Raw genomic sequence first — 19,724 nt, 5'->3', positions numbered from 1 at the left:
CCAGTCCCCTTCAGTAAAACACATCACACCAAATGGCATTTAATGACCTTTATTAAACATTTATAACATGGCTTTGATAACCAGTATTATTACAATTGAACATAGTACAGCTGAGTTTAATCACAACATAAACATCCCTGTAATGTTAATCAGGACAGCGTGACTTTACTCATCCTGACACAATAAGCAGTGTCCATACCTCTACTCACTTACTTTACTTATGAAGCAACGCACTTCATATACTATTTACTGAATTACCCCTCCAACCAAATAAGCAGCATCCTTACCTCCACTAACTTATTTACCACTTATTGCCTCTAACTGCTCATTTGCCTTTCCCAACTTATTGAAGTGAACATCCAAACACCAGAAGGGGAACAGAAGAGGGCAAGCCTGTCTCTCTTCTCCGTCATGCCAAAATGTGATTCCTTACCCAGCTGGTCTTGACTAAGCCCCTTAAGCCCCTACCCACCCCTTACCTCATTTCCTCCCAATCAACCCTCATTCCATTTAACCCTTTCATCCCCCACACTCTTACCTTTCACTAATATATTTGTGTAACCCCCTACTGAAGATGTCCCTGGACAAATTAGCTTGTTGCCAAACCTAATTTATTACTAAAAAAAGCTGAACAATTCAAGTCAATGGTGTATGAGAAACAGGTCACCTAATGTTCACAAATCTCAGTAGCAGTTTACAGCATATAAAGAACAACATCAAGCAATGCAATTGTCAGAGATCTTTATTTTTTCCAAATATTTTTATTTCTCTTCTTCTATTGTTTTGTTTGCATAGTTCATTTCCAGTCATTTTACAAGTCACAATTCAGTTACACAGTAGAAGGAATACAGTCATCTTTAGGTACCTCTTGTTGCAAGAGAATTTTCAGTGTTAACAACAATATACACAATATAGATAACACTCTATATACAAGTGTTACAGAAAATCAATTTGATTATGATTTGTGCCACAGTTTACATACTATATGAGGTTTAAATTAGACACAAACTCAGAAAAGGATATGTCTAATGCCCTTCCAGGTAACATTCACAATAATTTGTCTTTTCTCATTTATCTATTCTTTTAAAATATGATCCTGTAGAAGATTCCAGCATTTTAGAAAATAGGAACACTTACTTTGGTTATTCATTATCAATTTATGTGCTGATATATACTTTAGTGCCATACTTCTGAAGCCCTCCCATGACAATTTGGTTCAATCTAACCATTTCTGAGTAACGTACAATTTTATTAGAGAGAAGGTAATTAGAATATGCAGATTAAGTGTGGGTAGGTTTTGTGAGGTGATGTGCAAAATTGCAAATTTCCATGATGATGTGGATTTTTAATATTCCATCTTCTCTAGTCTGACTCTCAGTGAACAGAAGATTTATAAGAACATTTACAGCTCCAGAAGATGTGGAAAAGGTCAACAATTGAGATTAGCAGCACAGACAGTTTGGTGAAACTTCTAAGTTGAAATTATTGAGTAATTCTGGGGTAAAGTAAGCATTGTTGGTTATCATAAATTGAGTATACATGAGATTCTTAAAATCCATTAATTTTAATGTTATTTTGATAGATTTAAATTTTTGCTTTTCAGTAATGTCTTTGAGTTTTTCAACCTAGTATTTTGAATACAGAATAGATATTTGATATCTAAGGGATACTATAAGCCTATATGCATTTGATAGCAGTTTTTTCCTTAAAGTTAATAAGTTCCATAATGTATTTCACATATTTATGTCTTTATCGTTTACTTCAAAATCTCCTATTATTGAAGTGCACAGATCTCTGATTTCCCTTAGCCTTATGATGATGTTGTCAGAGATCTTGGTACCTTCAAAGACAACTCATTATCTTGTGGCAATCATGTGGCAATATTCATCAAAAAATCATTTCATCTAACTGAAGAAATAACTGAAGGTATTCATACATTGCTCTGTTCAAACTGAGTGAAATACCATGTGTATGGGTAACAGTAGGGAACACATAAGCTCACATCTTGCTTGTCTTATTCTTACTATGATCCTATCAAGGTCAAAATAAGTTAACATGGCCTTGTGGTCTGACCTGATCTAGCTTCTTATAATATCTGTCTGTCCAAATATATTACACAGAAAGACCCCAGAACTTCCAAAAAATCACTGAAAAAAGACCTTCAGCTACCATGACAGGCTTGATGCACAGTGTCTATATTCTTCTTCTTCTTACAGACTTCAGTAAAGTTATTTATTTCTAGCATTCTTTGTTGTTAAGGCACAAAACTCCTTTATTCCCAACGTCTCCACAAAATAAATGGTTTCACAAATTCTCAAACAAACATCACTACTCTTTATAAACAGGTAAATAAAATAAATAAAATGAAATGGAGGGTAAAACCACAAGCTGATCATCAGCAGCCCCATGTAGATCTGTGCCATGGTCAAATAAAAGTTGAACAGCAAAAAAAAAAAAAAAAAAAACTCAAACTCTTAAAAGTTTTGAGGTGGTTTGCTGGTTTTATCTTAGTAGGACTTCTGGGTTAAGCACTTCTTCAACAGATTGGTTTTCACTGACCTGTTGTTCTCGTCACTTGGAACTAACAATTGACTACTGATTGGTAATGTGATTCTGGTTTGTCTTGAAAGAAGTCTTAACCAAGGTTAACCAAGATGTTTATCATGAGGAATGTTTCTAAGATTAAAGAGAGTCAGGAAACCATTACTATTATCTCATTTTGTGTGGACTACCATGTACAGCAAAATAATGCTTCATGTTAGTAATGACAGTGCTGGATGCTAGATTAGGAAGTAGGTCAATGTCAAACCAATTGGAGTAAGAGTCTACTAACACCAAATATATTTATAAATATTCCAGTGCCACATTGAATTAATTTAATAAAATACTCTGTTTTTCTTTCTTACAGTTTGATATTCTATTAGTAAAAAATAAGTATTACCTCATTTACTTCCATAGAGCCCTGCCAGTTTAGGTTGATAAGTTCATAGGTAAGTACTAGGCTAGCTGCCCGAGGGCATCTGTAAGCCTAGCCAGAATGTGTTAGCTTTCGCCACCCCCTTAGATTAGTTCCCTGTGCCTCTGTCCAGCAGAGCCAATGCAGTGATCCCTGGGGTACATTTTCTGTTTCCCATCCACTTGTCAAGGTTTCTGTTGATGAGTGTTAGTGAGGAGCTCTGCCTAATGTAGATTGGAATCCTGTTCCAAAGTATGGGGAGTCTCTGGGACAGGAATCTATCCCTCCAGCAAGTCCTATTTATCGTTGTGGTGAGGTTTAGATCCCTAGACTGTGTGGCTCTCAGGGATTTGTATTTTTTTAGGTGGAGCATGTCAATCAATTCTGGGTTGGACATGGTCTTGTATGTCAGGCAGAGATCACCTCTGAGTAAACCATATGCAACCGAGTACAGCTAGAGTTTCTTCAGTCGGGCTGCATAGGGCATCTGTTTGAGGCCAGTAATCCTCTTGGTGAGGCACTTCTGTGGTCTTTCCAGCTGTTGCAAGTGCCTTGTAAGGTACATCCCAAAGGGAGCATTGTCCTCTATGATGGGTCTGATGAGGGATGAGTAGAGGAGCACAATGACCTCTTTTTTTCTATATGTGAACCCTTTTGTGATTAGGTGGGCCACATAGAAGGATTTTCTAATCACCTTGGCAATATGATTATCAAAGGAGAGATTACTATCTACTTGGGTCCCCAGATCCCTTATTACATTTTCTTAATTTAGGGGACTACCATGTATGTGATAGTTCGTGGGTACATTGTTTTTTTCCAAAGGGGGTGGCTATGCACTTTTGGCATTTAGTTTGAGGTCATGATTTTGACATCAGGTATGCGTCTCAGTGAGACCCTTCTGGAGGATGTCTGTACCAGCCGGAGAGTCAATTATGGCCCCCAGTTTGCAGTCGTCTGTGAACTTGGTCAGTCATAGTCCTCATGTGCTTGTCTGTACCACTGAGAAGTATATACCCAACAGGAGTGGTCCCAGGACTGAGCCCTGGGGGATGCCACCTGTAACCAGTTTAGAGTTGGACCTAAAGCCTGCAACTCTCACCGTGTGGGTTCTATTCATGAGCCAAATAGCAACCCATCTCGTGACGTAGGGGTTTATGTTCAGCCTGGTGAGCTTGTCTATAATACCAGAATGGGGAATGGTGTCAAAAGCCATTGTGAGGTATATGTACACTGTGTGGACCTCCTTTCCCTCATCTATAGCCTTGGTAACTGTCTCAAAGAAGTCCACCAGGTTTAGGTGGCTTAACAAAGCCAAACTGGGTAGGGTCCAATATTTGGAGGTTCCCAATGTCTCTGTTAATGAGTTCCATGATCGTACGCTCCATAGCCTTGCAGACCAGTCTAGTTAGGCTTATAGGGCTATAGTTCCCGGGGTCCATTATAGCTTCACCTTTGTGTAGTGGGATAACTGTTGCTGTGCGCCACTCTATGGGTACGTGGCCTGTAGAGAGGCTGAGTTTGAACAGCTCCTGATTTCCAGTGATTGCATCCTGTGATTTTTGCCCATATTAAGTTATTTTATACTTCTGCAGCCATGATGTTTAGTAAAGAAATGCAACTGCAAACTGATCAGCACAAAACATAAATTTGTAGTGGTATTGTTCAATAGATCTGTGTCCTAAAATGGATTGTGTAAGTTATAATAAACACAATAAATATTCATGTTGTAATATTTTGTAAACAATTTACTGTGTGTCAGTAATCTCTGAAGCTGCTCTCATACAATCAGTGGAACCATACTCATCTATCAAAAAGCTTTCATATGAGGCTAAACAGTAAAGTTCGTGTTACTTGGCTACTAAGCTACTTAGAAAACTAGAAAAAAATATGACAATATAAATAAATAATATATAAACAGCAATTCATATCTCTCAAACAGCACCAGATAGAGGTTACGTCAGATAAAATCTTTCAATAGCTTGTAAGTAGCATGGTTTTGAAACTATTTATGCAAATACGGATGTGCTTTATTAGATGCCTAGAGGCGTTAATAGGATGTTACTACAGATACACCTGGAGATGTCACTAGGCTGTAATAGGTTAATAATTATTGATTCAGTTGCATAGAACATGCATTAGATTTAGTTCAGTGCTACTAAAAAAAGTCATAATTTTTAGGGATTATTAAAAGAGCAGTGGAAATTATACACAATGGCAAAATGGATTTTCTGAGACAGTACAGAAGATATTAGTGATGCTTTCAAAGGATGCTCAGTAACAATAACTAATGATTCCACAGAGTGCAGTCTTTATGTTTTGCCTGTTTACAGTTGTGATATAGGTTGCTATTCACATTGAGCTGAAAAAATATGTCTAGGATGCTGGGATAATTCATCCATCCACTGTCAAGTAGTGTAACAACATTAACTTCTGTCTGAAGTGCTCCCAAATTAGGTGTATGTGTTCTCTTAGTCCTTTACATGCTGAAGCATTATAACTGGGAATGTAACACCATGTCATGTGGTACAACAGTGGGGCAGAAGAATGCAAATGCAAGTCAGTGAATGGCCATTCCACCCCCCTCCCCTTCAACAATCCAAGACATTACAGTTAAAACCTTCTGAAATGCTTAAGTGGGACACTTGCTTCTAGAAATGTGAGATTTTGCAGGGCAAACCATACCCACAGCTACTATAAAAGATTCAATAATTCTAGAAGAATTTGATTTGTCAATTCTGTTTCACATAATATTTGACTGTTACAGATACAAGATAATTGTTTTTATACAACTATTTAAGAGAACTTATTTTTGTTCTAAATCAAAATAGGGACTGTCCTGTATAAAGATGGCAAGGCTTGATGTAAGTTTGAAGGCCCAGTGTTTTTTTTTTTATATTGTGTGCAGTTCTATAGATTTAAACTTGAGAAAGCCTATAGCCTTTTAAATTATTTTATATACAAAATACAGCTGTGAACTTATCCATGTTACCACACATCATTATAAGCCCAGAACCACTAACTGTAGTTCTAGTAAAATTCATATAGCTGTGTTTTAATATAGCAATAACCCAGGCCTGGGTGTGGGTAATGCTGGATTTACCAATGGTTGGTGTGGTTTGGTCACGAGGGTGAAGCCCGAGTGGCCAAACAAAGACAACCGTGGGTAAATCCAGCATTACCCACACCCAGAAGTGGGTTATTGCTATTATAGAATGACATTATTTAATTAATAAAAATTACTTTTCTTAAATAATGGCATTGTATAATGCCTCCTTGCTGCCCTTCCGCAGCTGTCTGGTATTCTGCGGCAGTTCTGATGTACTGCACATGCGTATACTTACGCAGTACATCAGAGCTGTGGGCAAAAGAAAGGGAGAAAGCAAGATCTCTGTTGCTTTTTACAACGTGTCTCCCTATGTTAAACGAGTTTAACATAACGAGACAGCTTTAGAAAAAGCAACGGAGAATCTATATTGCTTTTTTTAAAGCTGTCTCGCTATGTTAAACCCATTTAATATAGCGAGACAGTTTTGAAAAAAGCAACGGAGAATGCAAGATCTCCGTTGATTTATAAAGTGTCTCACTATGTTAAACTCGTTTACACATAATTCTGTACATAAGCACATTAAATCCCTATAACAATAAAACAATGACATGCATCCCATAAAGAAAAAAAAAATACAAAAATATAGTCTGGGAATCCAACAATTCTACCTATATTGAATATTTATATACTGTAGTGCTTAGTAACGGATTGAAAGATTTATATTCTTGTTTTAGTCTGATGCTTTATCTGCTAATATTCTAAATATTATATTTCGTTCTACATATAATGGCAAAATGTCTGCTGACAGAATGTTACAGAATAGGAATTATAGTTATTGTCATTCTAAAATTATTTATATTGCTATCAACAGCACAGTATAAATGTGAATACATACATACATACATACATACAAATGTTTCAAGCACGGACATTAAAGCCCTTCTAGCTTGCCAATATTCCAAAACACTTGTTCCCATTATAAATGTCCAGGCTGTTCTTAAAAATATCTAAACTAGTACTTGCTTTAATGTAATTTGCTAGTCTGTTCCAAGTATCAGCTACTCTGTCAGAGAACCAATGAGTATACTTCTCATTCCTATAGAATCTTCTACATAGGTTATCTGACGATTCTCTAGTACTTTTTGATAATCCCAAACATTCCCAGAAATAGTTGTCCCTAAATGCCTTATATACCTGAATAAGATCTTCTCTTAAATATCTATAAGAGACACTGTACAAGTTCAGATATATTAGTCTTTCATAATAACTTAGATTTTCACATCCATGGATGCCCTTAGTATATTTCCGTTGTACTCTTTCCAGTTTACTCATGCTTGTTTTCCTATAGGATTTCCATATTGTTATTCCATACTCAAGTTTGGGTCTAATGTAACTAACAAACAATGACTACATTATGTTTGATTTCCTAGACTTTATAAATCTTTTTATACAACCTATAGTTCTATAACTATCATTAGCCAATTGGTTGATATGATTAGAAAAACTCATAACTGAATCTACCCATATACCCAGGTCCTTAAATGAGTCTACAGTTTCAATCACTGTGTGCTGTATTAAATATTCACCTTTCAGTTTATATCTCCTAAATGTCATATGCTTAGTTTTTGATGTATTTATCAACATATTATGCTACTGTGCCCAAATGGTCAATTTAGTCAAATTATTTTGCAGACATGCCTTATCTGTAACAGTTGTAATCAGTTTATCCAATTTCAGGTCGTCAGCATATAGACTGTAGAACACCTCAGATGAAAAAGTAAGGACTGAAAGATACAATCTAAACAAGTAAGAGCCTAGTACAGAGCCCTGTGGGACACCTTGAATGTAACCAAGGATTTCACCTGTTCAGTTGGTGTGTGATACTTGCCATGTCCTATTTGTAAGCCATGCAGATATCCATCTTATCAACAGTACACCAATACCTAGTTGTACTAATTTATTGATCAGTGTTTTGTACATGGCCCTGTCAAATGCTGAAGTTAAATCTATATAAATCATATCACAGCACAATTTTTCATTCATAGCTGTTATTATATTGTTATAGAACATCATGTTACAGGTGGTAATGGATCTATTTTCAACATATGCATGCTGATATATGGTTTCAAGTCCCAACCTATCCAGTTCTGACAATAACACATCCAGTATTACCTTCTCTATTATTTTTCCACAACATGAAAGTAGACTTAAGGGTCTATATGATTCTGGGTTTGTCCTACTCCCCTTTCCCTTAAAGACAGGTTTAATAAGTGCATGTCTCCAATCTTGAGGAATCTCTCCATATTTATAAGACCTAGTGAATAATAGATGCAATGGCAGTGTAAGTTCTTGCTTAAGTGTTCTCAAATCATTGTTACTTATTCCATCTCCTCCCTGTGCTTTTTTTGGATCCAGTTTGCACAGTTCTTTTTCAATATAATCTAATTTGATTTCAGCATCTGGGGTTACTTGGATGTCACTAGGACAACTTACCACCCCTTTTGTGGAGCCAAACTGTTTTGCATAACATTTTGTAAATATATCTATAATCTGTTGTCTCTGAGAATAAATTTTAGAATCTGCACACGGTTTGTCAATTTGTGTATCTTTACTCCTTCCACATTTTATGTATCTATAAAAAGGTTTCCTATTATGCTCAATATCTTTATATAAATTCTCTTCAAGTTTTTCTTGATCTTGTCTAACACTATGCTTAATCTGTTTGTCCAGCTCGTTTATTTCAGTTTTCAAAGTTGTAGTTCGACCTCTCTTCCATTTCTTATATTTTTTGTCTCTCATCTTAATCAGGTATCTTGTTCTTAGGGAAATATATCCCCCTAATGTTACGTGCCCAGATCCGATGTTAAACACTTTTTTTTTTACTTTTTGCACTCAATTTCTCTTTCAAACCTTTCCACATTCCATTTGCAGTTTATCCACTGAACACCTCACTCCAGTTAGTTTTATATAGCAACTTTTTTGCTTCCCTATAATCTGTAATTAACCTTTTGTACATTGGCTTAGATTTCAGTTTGGCAGAATTATCTAGCAATAAATTAACCTTTATGACCCCATGATCACTGCACATCAATGGTGGTAAAACTTGACTTGAAGTTACAGTAATTTCTTTAGGAACACAAACAATATCTAGTATATTCCGTCCCCTGGTAGGTTTTTTTGCAATCTGAAGCATTTGTTGTTCCTGAATATACTCTGTGAATAATTTCTTTGCTAACATTGTTGAATTAATATTATTCCAGTCTGTTTCTGGTAAATTTAAGTCCCCAGCTAATATTATTCTTCCCTCCTGTGTTTCATGTAAGAAATATATGAATTCCTCTAGGTCATCTGCACTTGACTTTGGTGGCCTGTACACTCCAACAATTGTTATATGTTCCAGGGTTGTCTTTATTGTCACAGTTACACAGTCTATAGTATTGGTATTATCATTGAACATGTAATAATCACAAGTCTCATAGCTATCTTTAATGCCTATCATAACACCTCCACCTGAGTTTTTGTTAGAATGTCTATTAGAGTAAACACATTTATACCTTGACAGAACTGGTTTCCAGTCATTGTTCTTTAACCATGTTTCATAAACTATAACAACATCAATCTTGTGGGAACATAGCAAATTTTCTAATAAAAAAAACTTTATTATTAATGCTCCTAGCATTAACAACCATCAGAGATGCATCAAATGTTGCTATCTGTGAACTGTTACATTTCTGACTTGCCAAAAATCCTGGCTAGTGTTTGTCAAATATTGCAGAATATCTGCTGCAAAAATTCTCTTCCCTGATCTAGACAAATGCACACCATCCTGTCTGAACATGTATGCTCAAAAGAAGGTGTGGATGCTCTACACATTTCCATTTTTTAAAACAAGACATTTTTTCCATGTGGGTGTTTATCCAAAAAATCTTTTCATTCACAGTGACCTGACAATCCTTTCTATAGGTGATTTGTGAAAAATATGTACTAACACCGGTACAAGCTATACTATCTAGGAGGGCTGTCAGTTCCCATCTAACAGTCAGAGAATCTTTGTTGGTGACATCATTTGTACCAACATGAATAAAAACAGATCCATACTTCCTTACATTAAGGCATTCCAAGGCTTGATCCACATCTTCTACTTTTGGTAATAATAAGTTATATTTTGGACTATTTCTAATAAATAAGTTTAGCTACATGGTGAGACAATATAATTTAAATGGGACAATCATATATTTTATCAAAGTTAACATCTACGGTATATAAACTTTATTTAAACATTAGTAATGAAGTTGTTACAATTATTCAATAATATGCTGCCTTCTACTAAAGGTCACGTAACAGTCTAGTTTATGATTAATGCATTTAATAAGCATGCATCAAACAGAAACATTTTTATATTTCATGAAAATGAATTAGCATCTAAGACATAAATTAAAAAAAAAATAACAGTAGGACATTTTTGAGATGATACAGATAAACAGTAATCCACTTGAATTTATCGTCAACAACTATGTCAAATTACAGTGTTGAAAGATACAACAGGAAGCAGCATAACAAATCATCATTGTGGTAAAGGAAGAAAGGATCACACAAATTATATACATTTATAGAGAGTAATCCTAGCAATGCAGTGCAGGTAATATTTTATTTATTTATTTATTTATTTATTTATGTTTGTTTACCGGGAAAGTCTGACTGGGCTAGTAGTCCGTTTTCAGCAGAGGCCTGGGGAGAAAAATTCCACAAATTACAAATATATTCTTTGATTAACAAGCATAAGTACATTAAACAGAACAATTCAAGGTGTTAAAAACATTCAGATTACTTAGAGTACAAATTAGACAGTCTTGTAGACCACAAATGTTGTTAAACAAATAATATTATTTTACTTGAAATGATATTCAACCTAATAACTGATTTCCATCTTAATAAATTGATAACATTGGAACGTGTTAGTTGCCAGCATTATCTTTTTATCTTATTTCCTGTCATGGTATTTAATCTTCAGTTCAGTTTCATAGTGATAGAGGGATACTTTATCTAAATCTGGGAAAAGGAGAGAAAGGTTGAAGGGGGGGGGTTAATAGATGGAGTTTAGACAAGGACAAAGCCAGTGAGAGTTTAGGTGAGATTTAAGTACAGTAGTGAAAAGACTGCAGGAAGGAAGGGTAGTTATGGTAGTGGGAAGGTTGTTCCAGAGATTGGATATAGCGCAGTAAAATAGTGCTTCACCTGCTGAGTTTTTGGCTTTGGTGACCTGGAGTAGATTTTTGTTGCAGGAGTGTAGTGGCCTGGAAGAGTGGTAAGGTTGAAGAATTGTATGGAGCGACGGGATTCGGAGAGGGTGGTTTACTAGTTTATGAGCAAAGGTGAGTTGAGTTTGGTGTAGGAGTTGTGGGAGTTTAACCCAGTCAAGGTCTCAAAGGGAGACACAGTGGTGGCTGTGGTAGGAGGCACCAGTGGCAAATTTTGTGATTTTATTGTTACAGGCTTCGAGTATGTGTAGGTCTGACTGTCGAAGATTTTTAAGTATGGGTGATGCATAGAGTAGGGTCGAGATTAGTTGGGAATTGGTGATAGAGATTCTTGCTGGTTTGGTGATGTATTGGTGGCTTCTATATAAGGCACCCAGTTTTTTTGTGAACTGTTTTTATTGTTAGTTATATTTGGGTGTCAAATTTGAGATTATTGTCTATCTGTATGCCAAGTAGTTTTGTGTGGACAGTTGGTGAAATGGAGATATTATCTTTGGCTTGAATAGTGAAGTGTGGGGTGTTAGAGGTAGATTTGGAGGACAGGAAGATGAGGAGTTTGGTTTTATTAGGATTGAGGAGAAGCTGGGCATTAGATAGACACTTTTCAACTGAAGAGAAAGATTCTTGGGTGATCTGTTGGAGTTCTGTTAGAGTTGGGGCTGAGCAGATGAGGGTGGAATCATCTGCATACTGTATGAGAGAGGCATGTTTGGTGGCAGTGTGCAGGTTGTTGGTGAAAAGGGAGAAAAGTAGGGGGAAAAGGATGGAGCCTTGGGGAACCCCGAGAGTAACAGGGATGTAATATGTGGACAATAACCTCTCCCATGACTACATGGTTGAAAGAGTTTTTCTAAGGGTCTTATGTAATGATGAGTAATAATTGATAGGTTGGTGAGCCAGACCCCAAGGTTACAAATAAGCAGCCATCTTTCTTCCCAGTCAGAGGTGGGTAGAGATGGCGTGATATATGTTTATGTTTTGTATTAAACTAAGCTCAAACCCAATTTCATGATCCTTGTCACAAGTCAAAGCCTTGCTCTGGACTAGAGCTGATCCATCATACTTGGCCATAAAACAAATCCATTCCATTTACTTCATGAAGAAATATCATCATGGAGGAAAAGAGATTGGGAGTAAAACAAAATACATTTCTAAATGTTCTATCAAAGAGATACCATGAGTGCTGTTAGAAGAAATGTCATGGCATATCCTTCTTCAAAAATATCAGTGTGAAGATGATATCACAATAGGTAGTTTACTGGTAAGAGATGTGTTAGCAAAATATAATATGAAATTAGATGTAAGAAAGATGGAATCAAACAAGAATTTACCCTGAATATCTTGAGATAATGTCATGGAAAGGAAAAAATAACATGGAAAACAGCAGGACTTGGAAGTGCAGAACACTAATTAAACTGCATTAACAAATGTGCAAAATGGAAATACAAAGGATATACAGCAGCCATCTTCAACTTGGCCTAATGAAAAACGTTGACATGGTAGTGTGCTGGAGATGAAGTGCATTACAGCCTACGTCATTCATTATTGCAAAATGTCCATTAAAGTAATATCCATGCTGACGCAGTGACATAATTTAGGTACATGTACTAGTCCTTTATCAGAAACAAATTTTCTAACCATGTGACTGCCTCATTCTCAGGAGTAAATAAGTACTATATTGCTGTTTAAAGCATTACATATGTATTTCCCTTTGAAGCTAGTCTGGCTGACAGTAGTTACATTTTTCAATGTTGCTTGAACATGAAATTCTCTTAGTAACCTTTGAGCTTGCCATTGCACTCAGATACTTAACCAAGTGCAGAATTGCACAAAAAGGTATAAGTTGTTATCCCCAAAAATGGAGCACAATTGTATAACACTAACTAAGCTCAACTAGATGATGGCATTGCCATGATCATTATTCTTTTGTTTCCTACTTATATGCCAATTATCTTTAAGCTGCTATCCTTTCTTGCACATACACTGTCAAGCACACACACACACACACACACACACACACACACACACACACACACACACACACACACACACACACACACACACACACACACACACACACACACACTAATAATTACATCAACTGAGTAACATTAACACAAAACTCTCTTTGGATTGCCTATCACAAATTACATGATAGTGCATTGTTAATATTTGAAATTTAAAAGCCAGTTGTGTAAGACCAAAAGGCCTAGAGACTTTGAATTCGGTATTAATAACAGAATGATCAGGATACAGATAAGTAAAGCTACACATATATGAAAAAACAACAGCTACCATCATCTTAATGAAGCTAACCACTGAACAATTTAATTTGAAAAAGTATTGTTCTCTATGGACAATGAAAGAGTACATATACTCACACTTTTAACAAATAGTCTATTAAAAAATCATCTTCTGCCTTACCCCCCAAAAAAAAAATTATATATATATATATATATATTAAAGGTCTATATTGCTGCAGTAGTGGTGCTGCAGTAGCGTTGTCGCCTCACAGCAAGACGTCGCGTTTGATTCTCAGCTAGAGCGTCTTCTGTGTGGAGGCATGCGTGAATGGGCATGCCTTCGTTTAAGGTTGTGCATCAGGGCTGGTAACTCGGCACGTAAAAATCCACTACCAAACATTAGCAGACCGGATTTTCGCTGTAGCAACCCCTAAGCAGGATAAGCCGAAAGACGCAACAACAACAACAACATTAAAGGTCTATATTCTTCTATTTCTTAGAGTGTTTTATACCAGGTCCTGACTGGTATGCTACCATTCTGTATTTATTTAATCTTTACCTTGGGCTGTTGTGAGAGTGAGTCTAGTGCAACATATTGGGCTTAACAGCCGGTTTTGGCAGGGTCATACAGCACTTTGGCTCTTATGATACTTCATCGTATTCTTTTTAATTAATACATTTGGGCAGTTGTGCGAGTGAGTCTACTAGAACATATTGGGCTGGAGTGCTCGAATTTGGTGGCACCTGAGAGCTCTTTGTACTTCTGCTTACCTCTTATGCTGCCACATCGTACCTTCTCTAATTTATAGCTTAGGCAGTTGAGCGAGGGAATCTGTAAAGACATATTGGGCTGGATGTGCCCATAACTGGAGGGATATTAGACTGTGTTGTATTTTTTTTATGCTGCCATATTGTATTCTGTGTAGTTTATAGTTGAGCAGTTGAGCGAGTGAGTCTGGTAAACCGCATTGGGCTGTGACTGCAGAATTTGTCGGGTCCATAGAGTATTTTTGTACTACTTCTTGACTCTTACACTGCCATTTTGTATTTCCTTTAATTTAAACTTTGGGCCATTAAGCTAACCAACATGTTCTACTTGAAATTTATTTAGACATAGAAACAGTGTTTTCTTCATTTCACACCGTGTGTTATACTGTATCTCACTGATAGACACTTGCTTGTTCTTAGTACTTTATTATTCTGCTATACCTGTTTTATTATCCAGCTACATGGTATATAGAGAGAATAAATTGTATGAATAAAAGTATCTATTACTGACTGCCCCCCTGCTGTACTTTAACCTTTTCTCTGCTTTCCATTAATACCTCTTTTAACTACTCTCCCTATACTTTCTATCCCTCAACCTTACTTTATCACTCATCTTACTCCCTATGTAATATATCCTAGTTGACTTTTCAACTCCTCAGACTCTTGCTTACTCTTTTTCTTCTGCCAATCCCTTAACACTCATGACTCACTATTCTTAAAATAACTTAACCCACTGTGTATCTCTCTTCTGTTTTATTTTACGGTATTCCACCCCGGGTGTTCCATCCCTGCCTATATATTCAAAAGGAAGACCTACTCTTTAAACCCAGAAGAACTCCCAGAATTTGCCTGCTAGCCTTGGTCTCCTACTAAGTAAACTACTATACAAACTGTGTATGAATGTATGTAACCAAAGAAATTGCCTCTGAACTCATTGTTTAGCTACTACTAGTACCCATTTATTGTGCTTGTTTGCCCTCCCGAGTGTGCGTTCTTTAAAGCAGCCTACTGCAGACCATTTGCTATGGCCTCTCCCTCCTCCATTCACTAAACCCTTGAAACCACTTGTTCCACATAAGGCCTATAAATCTCTTCTACCCCTTATCCTTTATTACTACTTTCTACCACTAGGTGGCAGCACCTTAACAAAACCTACCCAGAAAGAAAATTGTTCTTAAGTGGCCTCTGTACCTAATGCTGGCTATACTTTCCACTTTTTTAAATATATACTCCCTACTCCCTTTACTTTTATATATCCACTCCCTCCTTGCTATATCACTTACCTTCTTTATTGATTATTGATTCCTTTTACTGATACTTTTTTTCTGCTGTACTATCTTGACTTGCTGCAATACTTATATACCAGGTACCCTTCCAGATGACATTAGTGACCACTCCCTGACATTTATAGTTAAACAAAAATTTCATAGTCCCAATCCAAATGTTTTCTAAACCTCACATTCAAAAAAAAACATTTTAGTCAAGAAAACTTCCTAACTGAACTTAATGCATGTGACTGGTCACCAGTTCATCACCTTCAGCTGGAAGAAGCAGTATCTTACTTCAATACAAAATTCCTACAAATCCTTGATTGCCATGCTCCCTCTCGCTCTACCAGAATACGAACCAAAACTGTTCCATGGCTCATCAAAGAAATGAGAGAAAAGATTTTCCTATGTAATAAAATATGGGCCAAATGGAGAGCGTCAAAAAAAACAGCAGACCATCTTCACTTTAAGCAGCTATTAAATACCACTAAAAAAGAAATTCTGCTAGACAAAAAAACTACTACCTTCACCTACAACAAACCCACCAACATAAACTACAAAAGTTCTGGTCAGGCATTAACAAACTGTTTCATCCAGGCCACTCCAAAACTCCCAACTCATCAGGTATAACCCAGGATAACCCTGAACACATTGCTAATGCCTTCAACAACTACTTCACTGAAGTTATTCAAACTCTAGCAAATACACTACCCCCTGTCAGCACTAACCTATCAAAATGTATAAATAGCCCAACTCCTTCATTTCATTTAGAATCAGTACCAACATCCCTCATCTGCTCCCTCCTACAAAAACTCAAACCTTGTACCCCTTCGGCTGACCATCTACCAGGTGAATACCTACAAATTGCATCTAAAGCCATTGCCTATCCCATATCCATCCTTATAAATAGAACAATTACTGAAGGAACAACCCCAACATCTGGAAAGTTTCACACATCATCCCTCTGCATAAGGGTGGTTCCTCTACGGAGATTTCTAACTTTCGACCAATAGCCTTACTCTCTCCAATATTAAAAATAATGGAAAAATGTATCCACCGGCAGTTGCTCACCCACCTTCTCTCTAATAACTTACTTGCTAACTGTCAGCATGGTTTTAGACCTCACCATAGTACTACCACTGCCTTACTATCCTTCTCTGACTGTATTAACAAACATCATAATAACAACTCTCTTTCATCTGCATTATTTATTGACCTGCCAAAAGCCTTCGACATGGTTAACCATCACCTACTTATTGATATACTAAAATCCCTATCTCTTGACCCACATGCCATACTTTGGTTTAAATCATATTTAGATAACAGACATCAAGCTGTTCTCTGGGATAATAATTTATCCTCACCCCTTCCAGTCAACACTGGACTGCCCCAAGGCTCCATATTAGGCCCTCTTCTCTTTTCAATCTTTATTAATGATCTTAACTCTAAAATTCCACAAGCCACCTGCATACAATATGCGGATGATTCAACTTTAATATGCTCTGCCAACTCTGCTTCCTCACTCCAGACCCTCACCCAAACTGTATTTCATACTGTTGAAAATTGCTTCATGAGACATTGCCTCCTCCTTAACCCCAAAAAACTAAATTATTGCTCTTTACTCCTAACCAAAGGTCTCCACAATGTCACTTCGCAGTAACTTCTAACAATGGAATGACCATATCCCCAGACACTACATCCCGACTCTTAGGTATTACAATAGACCACAGCCTTAGCTATGATGATCATATTAATACTACTATAAAATCAGTCAACCAAAAACTAGGATCCCTTTATAGAATCAAACCCTTCCTCACACCACTAGCCAGAACTGCCATTGCCAAACCCACCTTATCTCTACCCTGTTTTACGCCTCTGTCATTTATACTAACCTATCTAAAAACAACCTTAGCAAACTTGCAACCAGCTATAATAACATTGCCAGGTTTGCCACTGGCTCCCCTTTTAGAACCCACCACTGTCACAACCTTAAAAAGCTAGGATGATTAGAACTACAGAATCAACTACTTTCTCAACAACTGACTATTACCCAAAAGATTCTCGACCACCCTATCAATACTCCTATTCTCACTAGTATGGTTACCCCATATAATAATCTGGCAACACTACGCTCTGCTAATAAACTTCTAGTCTCTACTACTAAATCTAACAACAAGGCTGGGGACTCACTATTCTCCAACATAGTGGGAAAAACCTGGAACCAGCTTCCTAAAGAATTATCATCACTTTCTTCCACACTACTCTTCAAAAAACATCTTAAAGAATATCTCAAAACACACTGGCTATGTCCCTGCTCTAACCCAGACTAGAAGTCTATTTATCTATCTCCCACTCCATCTCCCATCTCCCACTCCGTCTCCCATCTCCCACTCCCCTTACCTCTTTGTTCTGTTGTTTTATTCGCCTAGCAATTGCAACTAGAACTCTAACCACTCCCTAGCATTAAAGATACTTCCTCTCAGCACTGTTTCATGACTTACCTCTCTAAAAGAACTCTCCTCCTATTTCTAATATAAAATAATGTAATGTAACTTCCTTCTATAATGTATTCTAAGATACTATTGCATACATTGGAGATTTTCTCCCCAGGCTTCTACTGAATATGTACTGTATGTTAATATTAGATTGTATGCCTGTTACCATGCCTCTAATTTAAGATAACAATTCTTAGTATTCTATATTATCTTATTTATGTTATCCAAGGTTTTCTTTTCCAGGTAAACCTTACACAATATTTGTATTGTCTAGTCTAAAAGAATGTAATGTAATATCTGTCTATTGCATATTCTGTATGCTATGATACTATTTCCTATGTTGGAGCTTTTCTCCCTGGGCCACTACTGAAAATGGACATACATCCAGTTAGACCAGCCCGGTCAAAAAATGCAAAATAAAAAAATAAAAAATAAAATAAATATTATATCACCGAACACTTAAAAAAGCGAATGGTGATTAATCAACCCTATGTAAGCAAAAGCTTACAATATCAAACTGTCAGAACAGCAATTTTTTTCCAAGAGAAAAAAAAATCGCTGTTCCAACAAAAAAAAAAAAAAAAAGAAACAACCTTAGCAAACTTGCAACCAGCTATAATAACATTGCCAGGTTTGCCACTGGCTCCCCTTTTAGAACCCACCACTGTCACAATCTTAAAAAGCTTCACCCCCCCACACCCCTACTTAAATATACCAACTCCGAGACCGCACTACAGTGCCAAAAATGGCAACGTACCGAAGCGGCCAAGCAATTTCTTTCCCAGGGAAAGAATTCTCTTAAATGCCACTTTGATATTTTTCCATTTCAGTCTTTTAAGTTCGACCAAGATGCATTAAAAAGAATATAGATATATATATATATATATATATATATATATATATATACACACACACACACACACACACACACACACATATATATATATATATATAAATATATAAATACAATAAAAATATTCTGTCATTCTATCTATTAATTTAATTTAATTCTATCTGTTACCTCCCCAATAAGTGTCCTGCCCTCAAAAACCTAGTACAACATCACTCAGACAAAAGGCCTCTTAAATCATCAAGCAAACTACTACTAGAAGTCACCAACAGCTACAACAGCTTTGGAGATGCACTATATAGTAGTTCAGTGGCTAAAAAATGGAACTCTGTCCCTACAAGCATTCAAAACACATCATCCAAAGCCTCCTTTAAAGACCTCATCAGGCAACATCTCAAGGAAAGTTGGCAGTGCCATGGCTGCTCCCCAGGCTAGTGAAAACGGATAACACATACATACAAAATCTAGAGCACTTGATAATAGTTTTCAATCTTACTCACAAACACTGGCTAATCTACAATGTATGTACTGTACCTGTGTACTATGTATGTATTCTGCCTATGTTCCAAATATCAGCTGTACACCACAAATCTATTAATTACCTTTATTTTTAAAATTAATATTTTTTTGTTTGTTCTCTCCACTGTAACTGTTTATGTGCCGCATACCACTATAAAAACATGTCTCGTGTAATTTGTGTGTATACTGATCATGTCTAAATAACTAAATGTGTCTGTAATTTTTCTTTTTGGGGCTTTTCTCCCTGGGCCTCTGCTGAAAAAGGGCCTTTTTGGCTCAGTCAGACACCCCCGGTTAACAAATGTAAAATAAAAAAATAAA

The sequence above is a fragment of the Protopterus annectens genome, chromosome 5.part0 (genome assembly GCF_019279795.1).
Source record: "Protopterus annectens isolate FY-2018-M chromosome 5.part0, PAN1.0, whole genome shotgun sequence".
Taxonomy (NCBI): Eukaryota; Metazoa; Chordata; order Ceratodontiformes; family Protopteridae; genus Protopterus; species Protopterus annectens.
Note: the sequence above shows the minus strand (reverse complement) of the source record.